The sequence below is a fragment of the Anomaloglossus baeobatrachus genome, chromosome 3 (genome assembly GCF_048569485.1).
Source record: "Anomaloglossus baeobatrachus isolate aAnoBae1 chromosome 3, aAnoBae1.hap1, whole genome shotgun sequence".
NCBI classification, from domain to species: Eukaryota; Metazoa; Chordata; class Amphibia; order Anura; family Aromobatidae; genus Anomaloglossus; species Anomaloglossus baeobatrachus.
Window position 1 is genome coordinate 131,840,997 of NC_134355.1, and position 19,044 is coordinate 131,860,040.

The 19,044-nt window shown below is 55.6% G+C and overlaps 41 non-coding genes across 41 annotated transcripts; all 41 read right to left on the bottom strand.

Annotated features, from left to right (window-relative positions):
* Positions 1-155: 155 nt before the first annotated feature.
* On the bottom strand, positions 156-271 carry LOC142297746 (U5 spliceosomal RNA). The gene has a single exon (XR_012752020.1). It is a non-coding gene; the product is annotated as a U5 spliceosomal RNA (small nuclear RNA).
* A 345-nt stretch (positions 272-616) lies between these two features.
* LOC142298131 (U5 spliceosomal RNA) lies at positions 617-732 on the bottom strand. Its single transcript, XR_012752346.1, has one exon. It is a non-coding gene; the product is annotated as a U5 spliceosomal RNA (small nuclear RNA).
* Positions 733-1,077: 345 nt separating this feature from the next.
* On the bottom strand, positions 1,078-1,193 carry LOC142297667 (U5 spliceosomal RNA). Its single transcript, XR_012751944.1, has one exon. It is a non-coding gene; the product is annotated as a U5 spliceosomal RNA (small nuclear RNA).
* Positions 1,194-1,537: 344 nt separating this feature from the next.
* LOC142297664 (U5 spliceosomal RNA) lies at positions 1,538-1,653 on the bottom strand. The gene has a single exon (XR_012751941.1). It is a non-coding gene; the product is annotated as a U5 spliceosomal RNA (small nuclear RNA).
* Positions 1,654-1,998: 345 nt separating this feature from the next.
* On the bottom strand, positions 1,999-2,114 carry LOC142297571 (U5 spliceosomal RNA). Its single transcript, XR_012751850.1, has one exon. It is a non-coding gene; the product is annotated as a U5 spliceosomal RNA (small nuclear RNA).
* A 345-nt stretch (positions 2,115-2,459) lies between these two features.
* LOC142298132 (U5 spliceosomal RNA) lies at positions 2,460-2,575 on the bottom strand. Its single transcript, XR_012752347.1, has one exon. It is a non-coding gene; the product is annotated as a U5 spliceosomal RNA (small nuclear RNA).
* A 345-nt stretch (positions 2,576-2,920) lies between these two features.
* Positions 2,921-3,036, bottom strand: LOC142298133 (U5 spliceosomal RNA). The gene has a single exon (XR_012752348.1). It is a non-coding gene; the product is annotated as a U5 spliceosomal RNA (small nuclear RNA).
* Positions 3,037-3,381: 345 nt separating this feature from the next.
* Positions 3,382-3,497, bottom strand: LOC142298134 (U5 spliceosomal RNA). The gene has a single exon (XR_012752349.1). It is a non-coding gene; the product is annotated as a U5 spliceosomal RNA (small nuclear RNA).
* Positions 3,498-3,842: 345 nt separating this feature from the next.
* Positions 3,843-3,958, bottom strand: LOC142298298 (U5 spliceosomal RNA). The gene has a single exon (XR_012752505.1). It is a non-coding gene; the product is annotated as a U5 spliceosomal RNA (small nuclear RNA).
* Positions 3,959-4,303: 345 nt separating this feature from the next.
* Positions 4,304-4,419, bottom strand: LOC142297483 (U5 spliceosomal RNA). The gene has a single exon (XR_012751766.1). It is a non-coding gene; the product is annotated as a U5 spliceosomal RNA (small nuclear RNA).
* A 345-nt stretch (positions 4,420-4,764) lies between these two features.
* On the bottom strand, positions 4,765-4,880 carry LOC142297687 (U5 spliceosomal RNA). The gene has a single exon (XR_012751962.1). It is a non-coding gene; the product is annotated as a U5 spliceosomal RNA (small nuclear RNA).
* Positions 4,881-5,225: 345 nt separating this feature from the next.
* LOC142298135 (U5 spliceosomal RNA) lies at positions 5,226-5,341 on the bottom strand. The gene has a single exon (XR_012752350.1). It is a non-coding gene; the product is annotated as a U5 spliceosomal RNA (small nuclear RNA).
* Positions 5,342-5,686: 345 nt separating this feature from the next.
* LOC142298136 (U5 spliceosomal RNA) lies at positions 5,687-5,802 on the bottom strand. Its single transcript, XR_012752351.1, has one exon. It is a non-coding gene; the product is annotated as a U5 spliceosomal RNA (small nuclear RNA).
* A 345-nt stretch (positions 5,803-6,147) lies between these two features.
* Positions 6,148-6,263, bottom strand: LOC142298137 (U5 spliceosomal RNA). The gene has a single exon (XR_012752352.1). It is a non-coding gene; the product is annotated as a U5 spliceosomal RNA (small nuclear RNA).
* A 345-nt stretch (positions 6,264-6,608) lies between these two features.
* On the bottom strand, positions 6,609-6,724 carry LOC142298138 (U5 spliceosomal RNA). The gene has a single exon (XR_012752353.1). It is a non-coding gene; the product is annotated as a U5 spliceosomal RNA (small nuclear RNA).
* A 345-nt stretch (positions 6,725-7,069) lies between these two features.
* On the bottom strand, positions 7,070-7,185 carry LOC142298139 (U5 spliceosomal RNA). Its single transcript, XR_012752354.1, has one exon. It is a non-coding gene; the product is annotated as a U5 spliceosomal RNA (small nuclear RNA).
* Positions 7,186-7,530: 345 nt separating this feature from the next.
* Positions 7,531-7,646, bottom strand: LOC142298377 (U5 spliceosomal RNA). Its single transcript, XR_012752582.1, has one exon. It is a non-coding gene; the product is annotated as a U5 spliceosomal RNA (small nuclear RNA).
* Positions 7,647-7,991: 345 nt separating this feature from the next.
* Positions 7,992-8,107, bottom strand: LOC142298140 (U5 spliceosomal RNA). Its single transcript, XR_012752355.1, has one exon. It is a non-coding gene; the product is annotated as a U5 spliceosomal RNA (small nuclear RNA).
* Positions 8,108-8,452: 345 nt separating this feature from the next.
* LOC142298141 (U5 spliceosomal RNA) lies at positions 8,453-8,568 on the bottom strand. Its single transcript, XR_012752356.1, has one exon. It is a non-coding gene; the product is annotated as a U5 spliceosomal RNA (small nuclear RNA).
* Positions 8,569-8,913: 345 nt separating this feature from the next.
* On the bottom strand, positions 8,914-9,029 carry LOC142298142 (U5 spliceosomal RNA). Its single transcript, XR_012752357.1, has one exon. It is a non-coding gene; the product is annotated as a U5 spliceosomal RNA (small nuclear RNA).
* A 345-nt stretch (positions 9,030-9,374) lies between these two features.
* On the bottom strand, positions 9,375-9,490 carry LOC142298143 (U5 spliceosomal RNA). Its single transcript, XR_012752358.1, has one exon. It is a non-coding gene; the product is annotated as a U5 spliceosomal RNA (small nuclear RNA).
* A 345-nt stretch (positions 9,491-9,835) lies between these two features.
* On the bottom strand, positions 9,836-9,951 carry LOC142298144 (U5 spliceosomal RNA). The gene has a single exon (XR_012752359.1). It is a non-coding gene; the product is annotated as a U5 spliceosomal RNA (small nuclear RNA).
* A 345-nt stretch (positions 9,952-10,296) lies between these two features.
* On the bottom strand, positions 10,297-10,412 carry LOC142298145 (U5 spliceosomal RNA). The gene has a single exon (XR_012752360.1). It is a non-coding gene; the product is annotated as a U5 spliceosomal RNA (small nuclear RNA).
* A 345-nt stretch (positions 10,413-10,757) lies between these two features.
* LOC142297748 (U5 spliceosomal RNA) lies at positions 10,758-10,873 on the bottom strand. The gene has a single exon (XR_012752022.1). It is a non-coding gene; the product is annotated as a U5 spliceosomal RNA (small nuclear RNA).
* A 345-nt stretch (positions 10,874-11,218) lies between these two features.
* Positions 11,219-11,334, bottom strand: LOC142298146 (U5 spliceosomal RNA). The gene has a single exon (XR_012752361.1). It is a non-coding gene; the product is annotated as a U5 spliceosomal RNA (small nuclear RNA).
* Positions 11,335-11,679: 345 nt separating this feature from the next.
* Positions 11,680-11,795, bottom strand: LOC142298148 (U5 spliceosomal RNA). The gene has a single exon (XR_012752362.1). It is a non-coding gene; the product is annotated as a U5 spliceosomal RNA (small nuclear RNA).
* Positions 11,796-12,140: 345 nt separating this feature from the next.
* On the bottom strand, positions 12,141-12,256 carry LOC142297671 (U5 spliceosomal RNA). The gene has a single exon (XR_012751947.1). It is a non-coding gene; the product is annotated as a U5 spliceosomal RNA (small nuclear RNA).
* Positions 12,257-12,601: 345 nt separating this feature from the next.
* Positions 12,602-12,717, bottom strand: LOC142298149 (U5 spliceosomal RNA). Its single transcript, XR_012752363.1, has one exon. It is a non-coding gene; the product is annotated as a U5 spliceosomal RNA (small nuclear RNA).
* Positions 12,718-13,062: 345 nt separating this feature from the next.
* On the bottom strand, positions 13,063-13,178 carry LOC142298150 (U5 spliceosomal RNA). Its single transcript, XR_012752364.1, has one exon. It is a non-coding gene; the product is annotated as a U5 spliceosomal RNA (small nuclear RNA).
* A 345-nt stretch (positions 13,179-13,523) lies between these two features.
* Positions 13,524-13,639, bottom strand: LOC142297637 (U5 spliceosomal RNA). The gene has a single exon (XR_012751914.1). It is a non-coding gene; the product is annotated as a U5 spliceosomal RNA (small nuclear RNA).
* A 345-nt stretch (positions 13,640-13,984) lies between these two features.
* LOC142298151 (U5 spliceosomal RNA) lies at positions 13,985-14,100 on the bottom strand. Its single transcript, XR_012752365.1, has one exon. It is a non-coding gene; the product is annotated as a U5 spliceosomal RNA (small nuclear RNA).
* Positions 14,101-14,445: 345 nt separating this feature from the next.
* Positions 14,446-14,561, bottom strand: LOC142297749 (U5 spliceosomal RNA). Its single transcript, XR_012752023.1, has one exon. It is a non-coding gene; the product is annotated as a U5 spliceosomal RNA (small nuclear RNA).
* Positions 14,562-14,906: 345 nt separating this feature from the next.
* LOC142298152 (U5 spliceosomal RNA) lies at positions 14,907-15,022 on the bottom strand. The gene has a single exon (XR_012752366.1). It is a non-coding gene; the product is annotated as a U5 spliceosomal RNA (small nuclear RNA).
* Positions 15,023-15,367: 345 nt separating this feature from the next.
* Positions 15,368-15,483, bottom strand: LOC142298153 (U5 spliceosomal RNA). The gene has a single exon (XR_012752367.1). It is a non-coding gene; the product is annotated as a U5 spliceosomal RNA (small nuclear RNA).
* A 345-nt stretch (positions 15,484-15,828) lies between these two features.
* On the bottom strand, positions 15,829-15,944 carry LOC142298154 (U5 spliceosomal RNA). The gene has a single exon (XR_012752368.1). It is a non-coding gene; the product is annotated as a U5 spliceosomal RNA (small nuclear RNA).
* Positions 15,945-16,289: 345 nt separating this feature from the next.
* LOC142298155 (U5 spliceosomal RNA) lies at positions 16,290-16,405 on the bottom strand. Its single transcript, XR_012752369.1, has one exon. It is a non-coding gene; the product is annotated as a U5 spliceosomal RNA (small nuclear RNA).
* Positions 16,406-16,750: 345 nt separating this feature from the next.
* On the bottom strand, positions 16,751-16,866 carry LOC142297802 (U5 spliceosomal RNA). The gene has a single exon (XR_012752073.1). It is a non-coding gene; the product is annotated as a U5 spliceosomal RNA (small nuclear RNA).
* A 345-nt stretch (positions 16,867-17,211) lies between these two features.
* LOC142298156 (U5 spliceosomal RNA) lies at positions 17,212-17,327 on the bottom strand. The gene has a single exon (XR_012752370.1). It is a non-coding gene; the product is annotated as a U5 spliceosomal RNA (small nuclear RNA).
* Positions 17,328-17,672: 345 nt separating this feature from the next.
* On the bottom strand, positions 17,673-17,788 carry LOC142297822 (U5 spliceosomal RNA). Its single transcript, XR_012752092.1, has one exon. It is a non-coding gene; the product is annotated as a U5 spliceosomal RNA (small nuclear RNA).
* Positions 17,789-18,133: 345 nt separating this feature from the next.
* Positions 18,134-18,249, bottom strand: LOC142298157 (U5 spliceosomal RNA). The gene has a single exon (XR_012752371.1). It is a non-coding gene; the product is annotated as a U5 spliceosomal RNA (small nuclear RNA).
* A 345-nt stretch (positions 18,250-18,594) lies between these two features.
* On the bottom strand, positions 18,595-18,710 carry LOC142298158 (U5 spliceosomal RNA). The gene has a single exon (XR_012752372.1). It is a non-coding gene; the product is annotated as a U5 spliceosomal RNA (small nuclear RNA).
* Positions 18,711-19,044: the final 334 nt, after the last annotated feature.

Below are 19,044 nucleotides of genomic sequence, written 5' to 3' on the forward strand. Positions count from 1 at the left end.
CACCCCTTCAAACGAGCTTCCTGCTCCCCAAAAAGCGGGCCGTCCATGGCCACAATATTCAAATGAGGACCGCCTCCCTCCCAGCAGCAGCCACAGGAGTCAGCCTCCCACTTCAGCCACCTCCCGCTCATTCTGTCGTTCAACCCAAAGAAGGAAACCCCAGCAAGCTGGAGCATGCAAAAATTGCCATAAAACTCAGTTTTGCTCCTCTCCATGGAAATCTTTAGTAAAAGGCGAAAGATTTTTACGTTCTGAAGAGAAACCAGAGTATATCAGGCAAGGGCCACCTCCCGACCTAACACCCTGGCCGCAGCCCTCACTTGGCCCGGGGAGACCTCCTAGAAAAGGGGAGGCAGGGGGTTGATGATGGCTAAACCAAACGGTACCACACAGCCAGCCCGGCGAGAGGCCATCTTCCCCAGGCTGCTCCCTTCTCTGAGCCCTCCTTTCCACCAGAGGGTCACCCCTTCAAACGAGCTTCCTGCTCCCCAAAAAGCGGGCCGTCCATGGCCACAATATTCAAATGAGGACCGCCTCCCTCCCAGCAGCAGCCACAGGAGTCAGCCTCCCACTTCAGCCACCTCCCGCTCATTCTGTCGTTCAACCCAAAGAAGGAAACCCCAGCAAGCTGGAGCATGCAAAAATTGCCATAAAACTCAGTTTTGCTCCTCTCCACGGAAATCTTTAGTAAAAGGCGAAAGATTTTTACGTTCTGAAGAGAAACCAGAGTATATCAGGCAAGGGCCTCCTCCCGACCTAACACCCTGGCCGCAGCCCTCACTTGGCCCGGGGAGACCTCCTAGAAAAGGGGAGGCAGGGGGTTGATGATGGCTAAACCAAACGGTACCACACAGCCAGCCCGGCGAGAGGCCATCTTCCCCAGGCTGCTCCCTTCTCTGAGCCCTCCTTTCCACCAGAGGGTCACCCCTTCAAACGAGCTTCCTGCTCCCCAAAAAGCGGGCCGTCCATGGCCACAATATTCAAATGAGGACCGCCTCCCTCCCAGCAGCAGCCACAGGAGTCAGCCTCCCACTACAGCCACCTCCCGCTCATTCTGTCGTTCAACCCAAAGAAGGAAACCCCAGCAAGCTGGGGCATGCAAAAATTGCCATAAAACTCAGTTTTCCTCCTCTCCACGGAAATCTTTAGTAAAAGGCGAAAGATTTTTACGTTCTGAAGAGAAACCAGAGTATATCAGGCAAGGGCCTCCTCCCGACCTAACACCCTGGCCGCAGCCCTCACTTGGCCCGGGGAGACCTCCTAGAAAAGGGGAGGCAGGGGGTTGATGATGGCTAAACCAAACGGTACCACACAGCCAGCCCGGCGAGAGGCCATCTTCCCCAGGCTGCTCCCTTCTCTGAGCCCTCCTTTCCACCAGAGGGTCACCCCTTCAAACGAGCTTCCTGCTCCCCAAAAGCGGGCCGTCCATGGCCACAATATTCAAATGAGGACCGCCTCCCTCCCAGCAGCAGCCACAGGAGTCAGCCTCCCACTACAGCCACCTCCCGCTCATTCTGTCGTTCAACCCAAAGAAGGAAACCCCAGCAAGCTGGAGCATGCAAAAATTGCCATAAAACTCAGTTTTGCTCCTCTCCACGGAAATCTTTAGTAAAAGGCGAAAGATTTTTACGTTCTGAAGAAAAACCAGAGTATATCAGGCAAGGGCCTCCTCCCGACCTAACACCCTGGCCGCAGCCCTCACTTGGCCCGGGGAGACCTCCTAGAAAAGGGGAGGCAGGGGGTTGATGATGGCTAAACCAAACGGTACCACACAGCCAGCCCGGCGAGAGGCCATCTTCCCCAGGCTGCTCCATTCTCTGAGCCCTCCTTTCCACCAGAGGGTCACCCCTTCAAACGAGCTTCCTGCTCCCCAAAACGCGGGCCGTCCATGGCCACAATATTCAAATGAGGACCGCCTCCCTCCCAGCAGCAGCCACAGGAGTCAGCCTCCCACTACAGCCACCTCCCGCTCATTCTGTCGTTCAACCCAAAGAAGGAAACCCCAGCAAGCTGGAGCATGCAAAAATTTCCATAAAACTCAGTTTTGCTCCTCTCCACGGAAATCTTTAGTAAAAGGCGAAAGATTTTTACGTTCTGAAGAGAAACCAGAGTATATCAGGCAAGGCCCTCCTCCCGACCTAACACCCTGGCCGCAGCCCTCACTTGGCCCGGGGAGACCTCCTAGAAAAGGGGAGGCAGGGGGTTGATGATGGCTAAACCAAACGGTACCACACAGCCAGCCCGGCGAGAGGCCATCTTCCCCAGGCTGCTCCCTTCTCTGAGCCCTCCTTTCCACCAGAGGATCACCCCTTCAAACGAGCTTCCTGCTCCCCAAAAAGCGGGCCGTCCATGGCCACAATATTCAAATGAGGACCGCCTCCCTCCCAGCAGCAGCCACAGGAGTCAGCCTCCCACTACAGCCACCTCCCGCTCATTCTGTCGTTCAACCCAAAGAAGGAAACCCCAGCAAGCTGGAGCATGCAAAAATTGCCATAAAACTCAGTTTTGCTCCTCTCCACGGAAATCTTTAGTAAAAGGCGAAAGATTTTTACGTTCTGAAGAGAAACCAGAGTATATCAGGCAAGGGCCTCCTCCCGACCTAACACCCTGGCCGCAGCCCTCACTTGGCCCGGGGAGACCTCCTAGAAAAGGGGAGGCAGGGGGTTGATGATGGCTAAACCAAACGGTACCACACAGCCAGCCCGGCGAGAGGCCATCTTCCCCAGGCTGCTCCCTTCTCTGAGCCCTCCTTTCCACCAGAGGGTCACCCCTTCAAACGAGCTTCCTGCTCCCCAAAAAGCGGGCCGTCCATGGCCACAATATTCAAATGAGGACCGCCTCCCTCCCAGCAGCAGCCACAGGAGTCAGCCTCCCACTACAGCCACCTCCCGCTCATTCTGTCGTTCAACCCAAAGAAGGAAACCCCAGCAAGCTGGAGCATGCAAAAATTGCCATAAAACTCAGTTTTGCTCCTCTCCACGGAAATCTTTAGTAAAAGGCGAAAGATTTTTACGTTCTGAAGAGAAACCAGAGTATATCAGGCAAGGGCCTCCTCCCGACCTAACACCCTGGCCGCAGCCCTCACTTGGCCCGGGGAGACCTCCTAGAAAAGGGGAGGCAGGGGGTTGATGATGGCTAAACCAAACGGTACCACACAGCCAGCCCGGCGAGAGGCCATCTTCCCCAGGCTGCTCCCTTCTCTGAGCCCTCCTTTCCACCAGAGGGTCACCCCTTCAAACGAGCTTCCTGCTCCCCAAAAAGCGGGCTGTCCATGGCCACAATATTCAAATGAGGACCGCCTCCCTCCCAGCAGCAGCCACAGGAGTCAGCCTCCCACTACAGCCACCTCCCGCTCATTCTGTCGTTCAACCCAAAGAAGGAAACCCCAGCAAGCTGGAGCATGCAAAAATTGCCATAAAACTCAGTTTTGCTCCTCTCCACGGAAATCTTTAGTAAAAGGCGAAAGATTTTTACGTTCTGAAGAGAAACCAGAGTATATCAGGCAAGGGCCTCCTCCCGACCTAACACCCTGGCCGCAGCCCTCACTTGGCCCGGGGAGACCTCCTAGAAAAGGGGAGGCAGGGGGTTGATGATGGCTAAACCAAACGGTACCACACAGCCAGCCCGGCGAGAGGCCATCTTCCCCAGGCTGCTCCCTTCTCTGAGCCCTCCTTTCCACCAGAGGGTCACCCCTTCAAACGAGCTTCCTGCTCCCCAAAAAGCGGGCCGTTCATGGCCACAATATTCAAATGAGGACCGCCTCCCTCCCAGCAGCAGCCACAGGAGTCAGCCTCCCACTACAGCCACCTCCCGCTCATTCTGTCGTTCAACCCAAAGAAGGAAACCCCAGCAAGCTGGAGCATGCAAAAATTGCCATAAAACTCAGTTTTGCTCCTCTCCACGGAAATCTTTAGTAAAAGGCGAAAGATTTTTACGTTTTGAAGAGAAGCCAGAGTATATCAGGCAAGGGCCTCCTCCCGACCTAACACCCTGGCCGCAGCCCTCACTTGGCCCGGGGAGACCTCCTAGAAAAGGGGAGGCAGGGGGTTGATGATGGCTAAACCAAACGGTACCACTCAGCCAGCCCGGCGAGAGGCCATCTTCCCCAGGCTGCTCCCTTCTCTGAGCCCTCCTTTCCACCAGAGGGTCACCCCTTCAAACGAGCTTCCTGCTCCCCAAAAAGCGGGCCGTCCATGGCCACAATATTCAGATGAGGACCGCCTCCCTCCCAGCAGCATCCACAGGAGTCAGCCTCCCACTACAGCCACCTCCCGCTCATTCTGTCGTTCAACCCAAAGAAGGAAACCCCAGCAAGCTGGAGCATGCAAAAATTGCGATAAAACTCAGTTTTGCTCCTCTCCACGGAAATCTTTAGTAAAAGGCGAAAGATTTTTACGTTCTGAAGAGAAACCAGAGTATATCAGGCAAGGGCCTCCTCCCGACCTAACACCCTGGCCGCAGCCCTCACTTGGCCCGGGGAGACCTCCTAGAAAATGGGAGGCAGGGGGTTGATGATGGCTAAACCAAACGGTACCACACAGCCAGCCCGGCGAGAGGCCATCTTCCCCAGGCTGCTCCCTTCTCTGAGCCCTCCTTTCCACCAGAGGGTCACCCCTTCAAACGAGCTTCCTGCTCCCCAAAAAGCGGGCCGTCCATGGCCACAATATTCAAATGAGGACCGCCTCCCTCCCAGCAGCAGCCACAGGAGTCAGCCTCCCACTACAGCCACCTCCCGCTCATTCTGTCGTTCAACCCAAAGAAGGAAACCCCAGCAAGCTGGAGCATGCAAAAATTGCCATAAAACTCAGTTTTGCTCCTCTCCACGGAAATCTTTAGTAAAAGGCGAAAGATTTTTACGTTCTGATGAGAAACCAGAGTATATCAGGCAAGGGCCTCCTCCCGACCTAACACCCTGGCCGCAGCCCTCACTTGGCCCGGGGAGACCTCCTAGAAAAGGGGAGGCAGGGGGTTGATGATGGCTAAACCAAACGGTACCACACAGCCAGCCCGGCGAGAGGCCATCTTCCCCAGGCTGCGCCTTTCTCTGAGCCCTCCTTTCCACCAGAGGGTCACCCCTTCAAACGAGCTTCCTGCTCCCCAAAAAGCGGGCCGTCCATGGCCACAATATTCAAATGAGGACCGCCTCCCTCCCAGCAGCAGCCACAGGAGTCAGCCTCCCACTACAGCCACCTCCCGCTCATTCTGTCGTTCAACCCAAAGAAGGAAACCCCAGCAAGCTGGAGCATGCAAAAATTGCCATAAAACTCAGTTTTGCTCCTCTCCACGGAAATCTTTAGTAAAAGGCGAAAGATTTTTACGTTCTGAAGAGAAACCAGAGTATATCAGGCAAGGGCCTCCTCCCGACCTAACACCCTGGCCGCAGCCCTCACTTGGCCCGGGGAGACCTCCTAGAAAAGGGGAGGCAGGGGGTTGATGATGGCTAAACCAAACGGTACCACACAGCCAGCCCGGCGAGAGGCCATCTTCCCCAGGCTGCTCCCTTCTCTGAGCCCTCCTTTCCACCAGAGGGTCACCCCTTCAAACGAGCTTCCTGCTCCCCAAAAAGCGGGCCGTCCATGGCCACAATATTCAAATGAGGACCGCCTCCCTCCCAGCAGCAGCCACAGGAGTCAGCCTCCCACTACAGCCACCTCCCGCTCATTCTGTCGTTCAACCCAAAGAAGGAAACCCCAGCAAGCTGGAGCATGCAAAAATTGCCATAAAACTCAGTTTTGCTCCTCTCCACGGAAATCTTTAGTAAAAGGCGAAAGATTTTTACGTTCTGAAGAGAAACCAGAGTATATCAGGCAAGGGCCTCCTCCCGACCTAACACCCTGGCCGCAGCCCTCACTTGGCCCGGGGAGACCTCCTAGAAAAGGGGAGGCAGGGGGTTGATGATGGCTAAACCAAACGGTACCACACAGCCAGCCCGGCGAGAGACCATCTTCCCCAGGCTGCTCCCTTCTCTGAGCCCTCCTTTCCACCAGAGGGTCACCCCTTCAAACGAGCTTCCTGCTCCCCAAAAAGCGGGCCGTCCATGGCCACAATATTCAAATGAGGACCGCCTCCCTCCCAGCAGCAGCCACAGGAGTCAGCCTCCCACTACAGCCACCTCCCGCTCATTCTGTCGTTCAACCCAAAGAAGGAAACCCCAGCAAGCTGGAGCATGCAAAAATTGCCATAAAACTCAGTTTTGCTCCTCTCCACGGAAATCTTTAGTAAAAGGCGAAAGATTTTTACGTTCTGAAGAGAAACCAGAGTATATCAGGCAAGGGCCTCCTCCCGACCTAACACCCTGGCCGCAGCCCTCACTTGGCCCGGGGAGACCTCCTAGAAAAGGGGAGGCAGGGGGTTGATGATGGCTAAACCAAACGGTACCACACAGCCAGCCCGGCGAGAGGCCATCTTCCCCAGGCTGCTCCCTTCTCTGAGCCCTCCTTTCCACCAGAGGGTCACCCCTTCAAACGAGCTTCCTGCTCCCCAAAAAGCGGGCTGTCCATGGCCACAATATTCAAATGAGGACCACCTCCCTCCCAGCAGCAGCCACAGGAGTCAGCCTCCCACTACAGCCACCTCCCGCTCATTCTGTCGTTCAACCCAAAGAAGAAAACCCCAGCAAGCTGGAGCATGCAAAAATTGCCATAAAACTCAGTTTTGCTCCTCTCCACGGAAATCTTTAGTAAAAGGCGAAAGATTTTTACGTTCTGAAGAGAAACCAGAGTATATCAGGCAAGGGCCTCCTCCCGACCTAACACCCTGGCCGCAGCCCTCACTTGGCCCGGGGAGACCTCCTAGAAAAGGGGAGGCAGGGGGTTGATGATGGCTAAACCAAACGGTACCACACAGCCAGCCCGGCGAGAGGCCATCTTCCCCAGGCTGCTCCCTTCTCTGAGCCCTCCTTTCCACCAGAGGGTCACCCCTTCAAACGAGCTTCCTGCTCCCCAAAAAGCGGGCCGTTCATGGCCACAATATTCAAATGAGGACCGCCTCCCTCCCAGCAGCAGCCACAGGAGTCAGCCTCCCACTACAGCCACCTCCCGCTCATTCTGTCGTTCAACCCAAAGAAGGAAACCCCAGCAAGCTGGAGCATGCAAAAATTGCCATAAAACTCAGTTTTGCTCCTCTCCACGGAAATCTTTAGTAAAAGGCGAAAGATTTTTACGTTCTGAAGAGAAACCAGAGTATATCAGGCAAGGGCCTCCTCCCGACCTAACACCCTGGCCGCAGCCCTCACTTGGCCCGGGGAGACCTCCTAGAAAAGGGGAGGCAGGGGGTTGATGATGGCTAAACCAAACGGTACCACACAGCCAGCCCGGCGAGAGGCCATCTTCCCCAGGCTGCTCCCTTCTCTGAGCCCTCCTTTCCACCAGAGGGTCACCCCTTCAAACGAGCTTCCTGCTCCCCAAAAAGCGGGCCGTCCATGGCCACAATATTCAGATGAGGACCGCCTCCCTCCCAGCAGCAGCCACAGGAGTCAGCCTCCCACTACAGCCACCTCCCGCTCATTCTGTCGTTCAACCCAAAGAAGGAAACCCCAACAAGCTGGAGCATGCAAAAATTGCCATAAAACTCAGTTTTGCTCCTCTCCACGGAAATCTTTAGTAAAAGGCGAAAGATTTTTACGTTCTGAAGAGAAACCAGAGTATATCAGGCAAGGGCCTCCTCCCGACCTAACACCCTGGCCGCAGCCCTCACTTGGCCCGGGGAGACCTCCTAGAAAAGGGGAGGCAGGGGGTTGATGATGGCTAAACCAAACGGTACCACACAGCCAGCCCGGCGAGAGGCCATCTTCCCCAGGCTGCTCCCTTCTCTGAGCCCTCCTTTCCACCAGAGGGTCACCCCTTCAAACGAGCTTCCTGCTCCCCAAAAAGCGGGCCGTCCATGGCCACAATATTCAAATGAGGACCGCCTCCCTCCCAGCAGCAGCCACAGGAGTCAGCCTCCCACTACAGCCACCTCCCGCTCATTCTGTCGTTCAACCCAAAGAAGGAAACCCCAGCAAGCTGGAGCATGCAAAAATTGCCATAAAACTCAGTTTTGCTCCTCTCCACGGAAATCTTTAGTAAAAGGCGAAAGATTTTTACGTTCTGAAGAGAAACCAGAGTATATCAGGCAAGGGCCTCCTCCCGACCTAACACCCTGGCCGCAGCCCTCACTTGGCCCGGGGAGACCTCCTAGAAAAGGGGAGGCAGGGGGTTGATGATGGCTAAACCAAACGGTACCACACAGCCAGCCCGGCGAGAGGCCATCTTCCCCAGGCTGCTCCTTTCTCTGAGCCCTCCTTTCCACCAGAGGGTCACCCCTTCAAACGAGCTTCCTGCTCCCCAAAAAGCGGGCCGTCCATGGCCACAATATTCAAATGAGGACCGCCTCCCTCCCAGCAGCAGCCACAGGAGTCAGCCTCCCACTACAGCCACCTCCCGCTCATTCTGTCGTTCAACCCAAAGAAGGAAACCCCAGCAAGCTGGAGCATGCAAAAATTGCCATAAAACTCAGTTTTGCTCCTCTCCACGGAAATCTTTAGTAAAAGGCGAAAGATTTTTACGTTCTGAAGAGAAACCAGAGTATATCAGGCAAGGGCCTCCTCCCGACCTAACACCCTGGCCGCAGCCCTCACTTGGCCCGGGGAGACCTCCTAGAAAAGGGGAGGCAGGGGGTTGATGATGGCTAAACCAAACGGTACCACACAGCCAGCCCGGCGAGAGGCCATCTTCCCCAGGCTGCTCCCTTCTCTGAGCCCTCCTTTCCACCAGAGGGTCACCCCTTCAAACGAGCTTCCTGCTCCCCAAAAAGCGGGCCGTCCATGGCCACAATATTCAAATGAGGACCGCCTCCCTCCCAGCAGCAGCCACAGGAGTCAGCCTCCCACTACAGCCACCTCCCACTCATTCTGTCGTTCAACCCAAAGAAGGAAACCCCAGCAAGCTGGAGCATGCAAAAATTGCCATAAAACTCAGTTTTGCTCCTCTCCACGGAAATCTTTAGTAAAAGGCGAAAGATTTTTACGTTCTGAAGAGAAACCAGAGTATATCAGGCAAGGGCCTCCTCCCGACCTAACACCCTGGCCGCAGCCCTCACTTGGCCCGGGGAGACTTCCTAGAAAAGGGGAGGCAGGGGGTTGATGATGGCTAAACCAAACGGTACCACACAGCCAGCCCGGCGAGAGACCATCTTCCCCAGGCTGCTCCCTTCTCTGAGCCCTCCTTTCCACCAGAGGGTCACCCCTTCAAACGAGCTTCCTGCTCCCCAAAAAGCGGGCCGTCCATGGCCACAATATTCAAATGAGGACCGCCTCCCTCCCAGCAGCAGCCACAGGAGTCAGCCTCCCACTACAGCCACCTCCCGCTCATTCTGTCATTCAACCCAAAGAAGGAAACCCCAGCAAGCTGGAGCATGCAAAAATTGCCATAAAACTCAGTTTTGCTCCTCTCCACGGAAATCTTTAGTAAAAGGCGAAAGATTTTTACGTTCTGAAGAGAAACCAGAGTATATCAGGCAAGGGCCTCCTCCCGACCTAACACCCTGGCCGCAGCCCTCACTTGGCCCGGGGAGACCTCCTAGAAAAGGGGAGGCAGGGGGTTGATGATGGCTAAACCAAACGGTACCACACAGCCAGCCCGGCGAGAGGCCATCTTCCCCAGGCTGCTCCCTTCTCTGAGCCCTCCTTTCCACCAGAGGGTCACCCCTTCAAACGAGCTTCCTGCTCCCCAAAAAGCGGGCCGTCCATGGCCACAATATTCAAATGAGGACCGCCTCCCTCCCAGCAGCAGCCACAGGAGTCAGCCTCCCACTACAGCCACCTCCCGCTCATTCTGTCGTTCAACCCAAAGAAGGAAACCCCAGCAAGCTGGAGCATGCAAAAATTGCCATAAAACTCAGTTTTGCTCCTCTCCACGGAAATCTTTAGTAAAAGGCGAAAGATTTTTACGTTCTGAAGAGAAACCAGAGTATATCAGGCAAGGGCCTCCTCCCGACCTAACACCCTGGCCGCAGCCCTCACTTGGCCCGGGGAGACCTCCTAGAAAAGGGGAGGCAGGGGGTTGATGATGGCTAAACCAAACGGTACCACACAGCCAGCCCGGCGAGAGGCCATCTTCCCCAGGCTGCTCCCTTCTCTGAGCCCTCCTTTCCACCAGAGGGTCACCCCTTCAAACGAGCTTCCTGCTCCCCAAAAAGCGGGCCGTCCATGGCCACAATATTCAAATGAGGACCGCCTCCCTCCCAGCAGCAGCCACAGGAGTCAGCCTCCCACTACAGCCACCTCCCGCTCATTCTGTCGTTCAACCCAAAGAAGGAAACCCCAGCAAGCTGGAGCATGCAAAAATTGCCATAAAACTCAGTTTTGCTCCTCTCCACGGAAATCTTTAGTAAAAGGCGAAAGATTTTTACGTTCTGAAGAGAAACCAGAGTATATCAGGCAAGGGCCTCCTCCCGACCTAACACCCTGGCCGCAGCCCTCACTTGGCCCGGGGAGACCTCCTAGAAAAGGGGAGGCAGGGGGTTGATGATGGCTAAACCAAACGGTACCACACAGCCAGCCCGGCGAGAGGCCATCTTCCCCAGCCTGCTCCCTTCTCTGAGCCCTCCTTTCCACCAGAGGGTCACCCCTTCAAACGAGCTTCCTGCTCCCCAAAAAGCGGGCCGTCCATGGCCACAATATTCAAATGAGGACCGCCTCCCTCCCAGCAGCAGCCACAGGAGTCAGCCTCCCACTACAGCCACCTCCCGCTCATTCTGTCGTTCAACCCAAAGAAGGAAACCCCAGCAAGCTGGAGCATGCAAAAATTGCCATAAAACTCAGTTTTGCTCCTCTCCATGGAAATCTTTAGTAAAAGGCGAAAGATTTTTACGTTCTGAAGAGAAACCAGAGTATATCAGGCAAGGGCCTCCTCCCGACCTAACACCCTGGCCGCAGCCCTCACTTGGCCCGGGGAGACCTCCTAGAAAAGGGGAGGCAGGGGGTTGATGATGGCTAAACCAAACGGTACCACACAGCCAGCCCGGCGAGAGGCCATCTTCCCCAGGCTGCTCCCTTCTCTGAGCCCTCCTTTCCACCAGAGGGTCACCCCTTCAAACGAGCTTCCTGCTCCCCAAAAAGCGGGCCGTCCATGGCCACAATATTCAAATGAGGACCGCCTCCCTCCCAGCAGCAGCCACAGGAGTCAGCCTCCCACTACAGCCACCTCCCGCTCATTCTGTCGTTCAACCCAAAGAAGGAAACCCCAGCAAGCTGGAGCATGCAAAAATTGCCATAAAACTCAGTTTTGCTCCTCTCCACGGAAATCTTTAGTAAAAGGCGAAAGATTTTTACGTTCTGAAGAGAAACCAGAGTATATCAGGCAAGGGCCTCCTCCCGACCTAACACCCTGGCCGCAGCCCTCACTTGGCCCGGGGAGACCTCCTAGAAAAGGGGAGGCAGGGGGTTTATGATGGCTAAACCAAACGGTACCACACAGCCAGCCCGGCGAGAGGCCATCTTCCCCAGGCTGCTCCCTTCTCTGAGCCCTCCTTTCCACCAGAGGGTCACCCCTTCAAACGAGCTTCCTGCTCCCCAAAAAGCGGGCCGTCCATGGCCACAATATTCAAATGAGGACCGCCTCCCTCCCAGCAGCAGCCACAGGAGTCAGCCTCCCACTACAGCCACCTCCCGCTCATTCTGTCGTTCAACCCAAAGAAGGAAACCCCAGCAAGCTGGAGCATGCAAAAATTGCCATAAAACTCAGTTTTGCTCCTCTCCACGGAAATCTTTAGTAAAAGGCGAAAGATTTTTACGTTCTGAAGAGAAACCAGAGTATATCAGGCAAGGGCCTCCTCCCGACCTAACACCCTGGCCGCAGCCCTCACTTGGCCCGGGGAGACCTCCTAGAAAAGGGGAGGCAGGGGGTTGATGATGGCTAAACCAAACGGTACCACACAGCCAGCCCGGCGAGAGGCCATCTTCCCCAGGCTGCTCCCTTCTCTGAGCCCTCCTTTCCACCAGAGGGTCACCCCTTCAAACGAGCTTGCTGCTCCCCAAAAAGCGGGCCGTCCATGGCCACAATATTCAAATGAGGACCGCCTCCCTCCCAGCAGCAGCCACAGGAGTCAGCCTCCCACTACAGCCACCTCCCGCTCATTCTGTCGTTCAACCCAAAGAAGGACACCCCAGCAAGCTGGAGCATGCAAAAATTGCCATAAAACTCAGTTTTGCTCCTCTCCACGGAAATCTTTAGTAAAAGGCGAAAGATTTTTACGTTCTGAAGAGAAACCAGAGTATATCAGGAAAGGGCCTCCTCCCGACCTAACACCCTGGCCGCAGCCCTCACTTGGCCCGGGGAGACCTCCTAGAAAAGGGGAGGCAGGGGGTTGATGATGGCTAAACCAAACGGTACCACACAGCCAGCCCGGCGAGAGGCCATCTTCCCCAGGCTGCTCCCTTCTCTGAGCCCTCCTTTCCACCAGAGGGTCACCCCTTCAAACGAGCTTCCTGCTCCCCTAAAAGCGGGCCGTCCATGGCCACAATATTCAAATGAGGACCGCCTCCCTCCCAGCAGCAGCCACAGGAGTCAGCCTCCCACTACAGCCACCTCCCGCTCATTCTGTCGTTCAACCCAAAGAAGGAAACCCCAGCAAGCTGGAGCATGCAAAAATTGCCATAAAACTCAGTTTTGCTCCTCTCCACGGAAATCTTTAGTAAAAGGCGAAAGATTTTTACGTTCTGAAGAGAAACCAGAGTATATCAGGAAAGGGCCTCCTCCCGACCTAACACCCTGGCCGCAGCCCTCACTTGGCCCGGGGAGACCTCCTAGAAAAGGGGAGGCAGGGGGTTGATGATGGCTAAACCAAACGGTACCACACAGCCAGCCCGGCGAGAGGCCATCTTCCCCAGGCTGCTCCCTTCTCTGAGCCCTCCTTTCCACCAGAGGGTCACCCCTTCAAACGAGCTTCCTGCTCCCCAAAAAGCGGGCCGTCCATGGCCACAATATTCAAATGAGGACCGCCTCCCTCCCAGCAGCAGCCACAGGAGTCAGCCTCCCACTACAGCCACCTCCCGCTCATTCTGTCGTTCAACCCAAAGAAGGAAACCCCAGCAAGCTGGAGCATGCAAAAATTGCCATAAAACTCAGTTTTGCTCCTCTCCACGGAAATCTTTAGTAAAAGGCGAAAGATTTTTACGTTCTGAAGAGAAACCAGAGTATATCAGGCAAGGGCCTCCTCCCGACCTAACACCCTGGCCGCAGCCCTCACTTGGCCCGGGGAGACCTCCTAGAAAAGGGGAGGCAGGGGGTTGATGATGGCTAAACCAAACGGTACCACACAGCCAGCCCGGCGAGAGGCCATCTTCCCCAGGCTGCTCCCTTCTCTGAGCCCTCCTTTCCACCAGAGGGTCACCCCTTCAAACGAGCTTCCTGCTCCCCAAAAAGCGGGCCGTCCATGGCCACAATATTCAAATGAGGACCGCCTCCCTCCCAGCAGCAGCCACAGGAGTCAGCCTCCCACTACAGCCACCTCCCGCTCATTCTGTCGTTCAACCCAAAGAAGGAAACCCCAGCAAGCTGGAGCATGCAAAAATTGCCATAAAACTCAGTTTTGCTCCTCTCCACGGAAATCTTTAGTAAAAGGCGAAAGATTTTTACATTCTGAAGAGAAACCAGAGTATATCAGGCAAGGGCCTCCTCCCGACCTAACACCCTGGCCGCAGCCCTCACTTGGCCCGGGGAGACCTCCTAGAAAAGGGGAGCCAGGGGGTTGATGATGGCTAAACCAAACGGTACCACACAGCCAGCCCGGCGAGAGGCCATCTTCCCCAGGCTGCTCCCTTCTCTGAGCCCTCCTTTCCACCAGAGGGTCACCCCTTCAAACGAGCTTCCTGCTCCCCAAAAAGCGGGCCGTCCATGGCCACAATATTCAAATGAGGACCGCCTCCCTCCCAGCAGCAGCCACAGGAGTCAGCCTCCCACTACAGCCACCTCCCGCTCATTCTGTCGTTCAACCCAAAGAAGGAAACCCCAGCAAGCTGGAGCATGCAAAAATTGCCATAAAACTCAGTTTTGCTCCTCTCCACGGAAATCTTTAGTAAAAGGCGAAAGATTTTTACGTTCTGAAGAGAAACCAGAGTATATCAGGCAAGGGCCTCCTCCCGACCTAACACCCTGGCCGCAGCCCTCACTTGGCCCGGGGAGACCTCCTAGAAAAGGGGAGGCAGGGGGTTGATGATGGCTAAACCAAACAGTACCACACAGCCAGCCCGGCGAGAGGCCATCTTCCCCAGGCTGCTCCCTTCTCTGAGCCCTCCTTTCCACCAGAGGGTCACCCCTTCAAACGAGCTTCCTGCTCCCCAAAAAGCGGGCCGTCCATGGCCACAATATTCAAATGAGGACCGCCTCCCTCCCAGCAGCAACCACAGGAGTCAGCCTCCCACTACAGCCACCTCCCGCTCATTCTGTCGTTCAACTCAAAGAAGGAAACCCCAGCAAGCTGGAGCATGCAAAAATTGCCATAAAACTCAGTTTTGCTCCTCTCCATGGAAATCTTTAGTAAAAGGCGAAAGATTTTTACGTTCTGAAGAGAAACCAGAGTATATCAGGCAAGGGCCTCCTCCCGACCTAACACCCTGGCCGCAGCCCTCACTTGGCCCGGGGAGACCTCCTTGAAAAGGGGAGGCAGGGGGTTGATGATGGCTAAACCAAACGGTACCACACAGCCAGCCCGGCGAGAGGCCATCTTCCCCAGGCTGCTCCCTTCTCTGAGCCCTCCTTTCCACCAGAGGGTCACCCCTTCAAACGAGCTTCCTGCTCCCCAAAAAGCGGGCCGTCCATGGCCACAATATTCAAATGAGGACCGCCTCCCTCCCAGCAGCAGCCACAGGAGTCAGCCTCCCACTACAGCCACCTCCCGCTCATTCTGTCGTTCAACCCAAAGAAGGAAACCCCAGCAAGCTGGAGCATGCAAAAATTGCCATAAAACTCAGTTTTGCTCCTCTCCACGGAAATCTTTAGTAAAAGGCGAAAGATTTTTACGTTCTGAAGAGAAACCAGAGTATATCAGGCAAGGGCCTCCTCCCGACCTAACACCCTGGCCGCAGCCCTCACTTGGCCCGGGGAGACCTCCTAGAAAAGGGGAGGCAGGGGGTTGATGATGGCTAAACCAAACGGTACCACACAGCCAGCCCGGCGAGAGGCCATCTTCCCCAGCCTGCTCCCTTCTCTGAGCCCTCCTTTCCACCAGAGGGTCACCCCTTCAAACGAGCTTCCTGCTCCCCAAAAAGCGGGCCGTCCATGGCCACAATATTCAAATGAGGACCGCCTCCCTCCCAGCAGCAGCCACAGGAGTCAGCCTCCCACTACAGCCACCTCCCGCTCATTCTGTCGTTCAACCCAAAGAAGGAAACCCCAGCAAGCTGGAGCATGCAAAAATTGCCATAAAACTCAGTTTTGCTCCTCTCCACGGAAATCTTTAGTAAAAGGCGAAAGATTTTTACGTTCTGAAGAGAAACCAGAGTATATCAGGCAAGGGCCTCCTCCCGACCTAACACCCTGGCCGCAGCCCTCACTTGGCCCGGGGAGACCTCCTAGAAAAGGGGAGGCAGGGGGTTGATGATGGCTAAACCAAACGGTACCACACAGCCAGCCCGGCGAGAGGCCATCTTCCCCAGGCTGCTCCCTTCTCTGAGCCCTCCTTTCCACCAGAGGGTCACCCCTTCAAACGAGCTTCCTGCTCCCCAAAAAGCGGGCCGTCCATGGCCACAATATTCAAATGAGGACCGCCTCCCTCCCAGCAGCAGCCACAGGAGTCAGCCTCCCACTACAGCCACCTCCCGCTCATTCTGTCGTTCAACCCAAAGAAGGAAACCCCAGCAAGCTGGAGCATGCAAAAATTGCCATAAAACTCAGTTTTGCTCCTCTCCACGGAAATCTTTAGTAAAAGGCGAAAGATTTTTACGTTCTGAAGAGAAACCAGAGTATATCAGGCAAGGGCCTCCTCCCGACCTAACACCCTGGCCGCAGCCCTCACTTGGCCCGGGGAGACCTCCTAGAAAAGGGGAGGCAGGGGGTTGATGATGGCTAAACCAAACGGTACCACACAGCCAGCCCGGCGAGAGGCCATCTTCCCCAGGCTGCTCCCTTCTCTGAGCCCTCCTTTCCACCAGAGGGTCACCCCTTCAAACGAGCTTCCTGCTCCCCAAAAAGCGGGCCGTCCATGGCCACAATATTCAAATGAGGACCGCCTCCCTCCCAGCAGCAGCCACAGGAGTCAGCCTCCCACTACAGCCACCTCCCGCTCATTCTGTCGTTCAACCCAAAGAAGGAAACCCCAGCAAGCTGGAGCATGCAAAAATTGCCATAAAACTCAGTTTTGCTCCTCTCCACGGAAATCTTTAGTAAAAGGCGAAAGATTTTTACGTTCTGAAGAGAAACCAGAGTATATCAGGCAAGGGCCTCCTCCCGACCTAACACCCTGGCCGCAGCCCTCACTTGGCCCGGGGAGACCTCCTAGAAAAGGGGAGGCAGGGGGTTGATGATGGCTAAACCAAACGGTACCACACAGCCAGCCCGGCGAGAGGCCATCTTCCCCAGGCTGCTCCCTTCTCTGAGCCCTCCTTTCCACCAGAGGGTCACCCCTTCAAACGAGCTTCCTGCTCCCCAAAAAGCGGGCCGTCCATGGCCACAATATTCAAATGAGGACCGCCTCCCTCCCAGCAGCAGCCACAGGAGTCAGCCTCCCACTACAGCCACCTCCCGCTCATTCTGTCGTTCAACCCAAAGAAGGAAACCCCAGCAAGCTGGAGCATGCAAAAATTGCCATAAAACTCAGTTTTGCTCCTCTCCACGGAAAACTTTAGTAAAAGGCGAAAGATTTTTACGTTCTGAAGAGAAACCAGAGTATATCAGGCAAGGGCCTCCTCCCGACCTAACACCCTGGCCGCAGCCCTCACTTGGCCCGGGGAGACCTCCTAGAAAAGGGGAGGCAGGGGGTTGATGATGGCTAAACCAAACGGTACCACACAGCCAGCCCGGCGAGAGGCCATCTTCCCCAGGCTGCTCCCTTCTCTGAGCCCTCCTTTCCACCAGAGGGTCACCCCTTCAAACGAGCTTCCTGCTCCCCAAAAAGCGGGCCGTCCATGGCCACAATATTCAAATGAGGACCGCCTCCCTCCCAGCAGCAGCCACAGGAGTCAGCCTCCCACTACAGCCACCTCCCGCTCATTCTGTCGTTCAACCCAAAGAAGGAAACCCCAGCAAGCTGGAGCATGCAAAAATTGCCATAAAACTCAGTTTTGCTCCTCTCCACGGAAATCTTTAGTAAAAGGCGAAAGATTTTTACGTTCTGAAGAGAAACCAGAGTATATCAGGCAAGGGCCTCCTCCCGACCTAACACCCTGGCCGCAGCCCTCACTTGGCCCGGGGAGACCTCCTAGAAAAGGGGAGGCAGGGGGTTGATGATGGCTAAACCAAACGGTACCACACAGCCAGCCCGGCGAGAGGCCATCTTCCCCAGGCTGCTCCCTTCTCTGAGCCCTCCTTTCCACCAGAGGGTCACCCCTTCAAACGAGCTTCCTGCTCCCCAAAAAGCGGGCCGTCCATGGCCACAATATTCAAATGAGGACCGCCTCCCTCCCAGCAGCAGCCACAGGAGTCAGCCTCCCACTACAGCCACCTCCCGCTCATTCTGTCGTTCAACCCAAAGAAGGAAACCCCAGCAAGCTGGAGCATGCAAAAATTGCCATAAAACTCAGTTTTGCTCCTCTCCACGTAAATCTTTAGTAAAAGGCGAAAGATTTTTACGTTCTGAAGAGAAACCAGAGTTTATCAGGCAAGGGCCTCCTCCCGACCTAACACCCTGGCCGCAGCCCTCACTTGGCCCGGGGAGACCTCCTAGAAAAGGGGAGGCAGGGGGTTGATGATGGCTAAACCAAACGGTACCACACAGCCAGCCCGGCGAGAGGCCATCTTCCCCAGGCTGCTCCCTTCTCTGAGCCCTCCTTTCCACCAGAGGGTCACCCCTTCAAACGAGCTTCCTGCTCCCCAAAAAGCGGGCCGTCCATGGCCACAATATTCAAATGAGGACCGCCTCCCTCCCAGCAGCAGCCACAGGAGTCAGTCTCCCACTACAGCCACCTCCCGCTCATTCTGTCGTTCAACCCAAAGAAGGAAACCCCAGCAAGCTGGAGCATGCAAAAATTGCCATAAAACTCAGTTTTGCTCCTCTCCACGGAAATCTTTAGTAAAAGGCGAAAGATTTTTACGTTCTGAAGAGAAACCAGAGTATATCAGGCAAGGGCCTCCTCCCGACCTAACACCCTGGCCGCAGCCCTCACTTGGCCCGGGGAGACCTCCTAGAAAAGGGGAGGCAGGGGGTTGATGATGGCTAAACCAAACGGTACCACACAGCCAGCCCGGCGAGAGGCCATCTTCCCCAGGCTGCTCCCTTCTCTGAGCCCTCCTTTCCACCAGAGGGTCACCCCTTCAAACGAGCTTCCTGCTCCCCAAAAAGCGGGCTGTCCATGGCCACAATATTCAAATGAGGACCGCCTCCCTCCCAGCAGCAGCCACAGGAGTCAGCCTCCCACTACAGCCACCTCCCGCTCATTCTGTCGTTCAACCCAAAGAAGGAAACCCCAGCAAGCTGGAGCATGCAAAAATTGCCATAAAACTCAGTTTTGCTCCTCTCCACGGAAATCTTTAGTAAAAGGCGAAAGATTTTTACGTTCTGAAGAGAAACCAGAGTATATCAGGCAAGGGCCTCCTCCCGACCTAACACCCTGGCCGCAGCCCTCACTTGGCCCGGGGAGACCTCCTAGAAAAGGGGAGGCAGGGGGTTGATGATGGCTAAACCAAACGGTACCACACAGCCAGCCCGGCGAGAGGCCATCTTCCCCAGGCTGCTCCCTTCTCTGAGCCCTCCTTTCCACCAGATGGTCACCCCTTCAAACGAGCTTCCTGCTCCCCAAAAAGCGGGCCGTCCATGGCCACAATATTCAAATGAGGACCGCCTCCCTCCCAGCAGCAGCCACAGGAGTCAGCCTCCCACTACAGCCACCTCCCGCTCATTCTGTCGTTCAAC